This window comes from Bos indicus x Bos taurus, chromosome X (genome assembly GCF_003369695.1).
Source record: "Bos indicus x Bos taurus breed Angus x Brahman F1 hybrid chromosome X, Bos_hybrid_MaternalHap_v2.0, whole genome shotgun sequence".
NCBI lineage: Eukaryota > Metazoa > Chordata > Mammalia > Artiodactyla > Bovidae > Bos > Bos indicus x Bos taurus.
Genome location: NC_040105.1, coordinates 49,630,268 through 49,633,854, shown reverse-complemented (window position 1 = coordinate 49,633,854; position 3,587 = coordinate 49,630,268).

Sequence of the window (3,587 nt, the reverse complement as noted above, 5' to 3'; positions counted from 1 at the left end):
AATCAGAAAGAGAAATTAAGGAAATAATCCCATTCACTAACGCAACACAAACAATAAAATACATAAGAATAAATTTACCTAAGGAAACAAAAGGTTACTGCCTACAGAAAACTATAAAACACTGATGAAACAAATCAAAGGTAATACAAATAGACGGGAAAATATACCATGTCCTTGAATTGGAATAATCATTATAGTGAAAATGAGTATGCTACCCAAATCAATCTATAGATTCAATGCAATCCTGATCAAAACACCAACAGTATTTTTCACAAAACTGGAACACAAAACTTCACAATTTGTATGTAAATACAAAAGACCCCAAATAACCAAAGGAAACTTGAGAAGAAGAGTGCAACTTCAGGAATAAACCTTCCTGACTTCAGACTATACTACAAAGCTACAGTCATCAAGACATATAGTACTGGCACAGACAGAAATACAGATTAATGGAACAAAATAGAAAATTCAGGGATAAATCTACACACCGATGGACATCTTATCTTTGATAAAGGAGGAAAGCATATACAATGGATAAAAGACAGTCTCTTAACAAGTGGTGTTGGGAAAACTGGTTAACTATATGTAAAATAATGAACCTAGAACACTTTCTAGCATCATACACAAAAATAAATTCAAAATGTATTAACCTAAATGTAAGACCAGAAAATATAAAACCCTTAGAGGAAAACACAGGCAGAACACTCACTGACATAAATAAAAGCAAGATCCTCTATGACCCATCTCACAGAGTAATGGAAATAAAAACAAAAGGGACATAATTAAGCATAAATAATTTTGCATAACAAAGGTAACTATCAGTTCAGTAAGTCAGTCAGTTCAGTCGCTCAGTCGTGTCCGACTCTTTGCGACCCCATGAATCGCAGCACGCCAGGCCTCCCTGTCCATCACCAACTCCCGGAGTTCACTCAGAATCACGTCCATCGAGTCAGTGATGCCATCCAGCCATTTCATCCTCTGTCGTCCCCTTCTCCTCCTGCCCTCAATCCCTCCCAGCATCAGAGTCTTTGCCAATGAGTCAACTCTTCGCATGAGGTAGCCAAAGTACTGGAGTTTCAGCTTTAGCATCATTCCTTCCAAAGAAATCCCAGGGCTGATCTCCTTCAGAATGGACTGGTTGGATCTCCTTGCAGGCCAAGGGACTCTCAAGAGCCTTCTCCAACACCACAGTTCAAAGGCATCAATTCTTCGGTGCTCGGCTTTCTTCACAGTCCAACTCTCACATCCATACATGACCACTGGAAAAACCATAGCCTTGACTAAATGGACCTGTGTTGGCAAAGTAATGCCTCCGCTTTTGAATATGCTATCTAGGTTGCTCATAACTTTCCTTCCAAGGAGTAAACGTCTTTTAATTTCATGGCTGCAGTCACCATCTGCAGTGATTTGGGAGCCACAAAAAATAAAGTCTGACACTGTTTCCCCATCTATTTGCCATGAAGTGATGGGACCAGATGCCATGATCTTCGTTTTCTGAATGTTGAGCTTTAAACCAACTTTTTCACTCTCCTCTTTCACCTTCATCAAGAGGCTTTTTAGTTCCTCTTCACTTTCTGCCATGAGGGTGCTGTCATCTGCATATCTGAGGTTATTGATATTTCTCCTGGCAATTTTGATTCCAGCTTGTGCTTCTTCGAGCACAGCATTTCTCATGATGTATTCTGCATAGAAATTAAATAAGCAGGGTGACAATATACAGCCTTGACATACGCCTTTTCCTATTTGGAACCAGTCTGTTGTTCCATGTCCAGTTCTAACTGTTGCTTGCTGACCTGCATATAGGTTCCTCAAGAGGCAGGTCAGGTGGTCTGGTATGCCCATCTCTTTCAGAATTTTCCACAGTTTATTGTGATCCACACAGTCAAAGGCTTTAGTATAGTCAATAAAGCAGAAATAGATATTTTTCTGGAACCCTCTTGCATTCTCGATGATCCAGCGGATGTTGGCAATTTGATCTCTGTTTCCTCTCTTTTCTAAACCAGCTTGAACATCTGGAAGTTCACGGTTCATGTATTGATGAAGCCTGGCTTGGAGAATTTTGAGCATTACTTTACTAGCGTGTGAGATGAGTGCAATTGTGTGGTACTTTGAGCATTCTTTGGCATTGCCTTTCTTTGGGATTGGAATGAAAACTGACCTTTTCTAGTCCTGTGGCCACTGCTGAGTTTTCCATATTTGCTGGCATATTGAGTGCAGCACTTTCACAGCATCATCTTTCAGGATTTGGAATAGCTCAACTGGAATTCCATCACCTCCACTAGCTTTGTTCGTAGTGATGCTTTCTAAGGCCCACTTGACTTCACATTCCAGGATGTCTGGCTGTAGGTCAGTGATCACACCATCGTGATTATCTGGGTCATGAAGATCTTTTTTGTACAGTTTTTTTGTGTATTCTTGCCACCTCTTCTTAATATCTTCTGCTTCTGTTAGGTCCATACCATTTCTGTCCTTTATCGAGCCCATCTTTGCATGAAATGTTCCCTTGGTATCTCTGATTTTCTTGAAGAGATCTCTAGTCTTTCCCATTCTGTTGTTTTCCTCTATTTCTTTGCATTCATCACTGAGGAAGGCTTTCTTATCTCTTCTTGCTATTCTTTAGAACTCTGCATTCAGATGCTTATATCTTTCCTTTTCTCCTTTGCTTTTTGCTTCTCTTCTTTTCACAGCTATTTGCAAGGCCTCCCCAGATAGCCATTTTGCTTTTTTGCTTTTCTTTTCCATGGGGATGGTCTTGATCCCTGTCTCCTGTACAAGTCACGAACCTCAGTCCATAGTTCATCAGGCACTGTATCTATCAGATCTAGTCCCTTAAATCTATTTCTCACTTCCACTGTATAATCATAAAGGATTTGATTTAGGTCATACCTGAATGGTCTAGTGGTTTTCCCTACTTTCTTCAATTTCTGTCTGAACTTGGCAATAAGGAGTTCATGGTCTGAGCCACAGTCAGCTCCTGGTCTTGTTTTTGTTGACTGTATAGAGCTTCTCCATCTTTGGCTGCAAAGAATATAATCAATCTGATTTTAGTGTTGACCATCTGGTGATATCCATGTGTAGAGTCTTCTCTCATGTTGTTGGAAGAGGGTGTTTGCTATGACCAGTGCATTCTCTTGGGAAAACTCTATTAGTCTTTGCCCTGATTCATTCCGTATTCCAAGGCCAAATTTGCCTGTTACTCCAGGTGTTTCTTGACTTCCTACTTTTGCATTCCAGTCCCCTATAATGAGAAGGACATCTTTTTTGGGTGTTAGTTCTCAAAGGTCTTGTAGGTCTTCATAGAACCGTTCAACTTCAGCTTCTTCAGCATTACTGGTTGGGGCATAGACTTGGATTATTGTGATATTGAATGGTTACTGTGATATTGAGTGATATTGATGCTGAAAGGAAACTATCAGCAAGGTGAAAAGACATCCCTCAGAATGGGAGAAAATAATAGCAAACAAAACAACTGATAAAGAATTAATCTCCAAAATATACAAGCAGCACATGGAGCTCAATACCAGAATAACCAACAACTCAGTCAAAAAGTGGGCTAAAGACTTAAACAGACATTTCTCCAAGGAAGA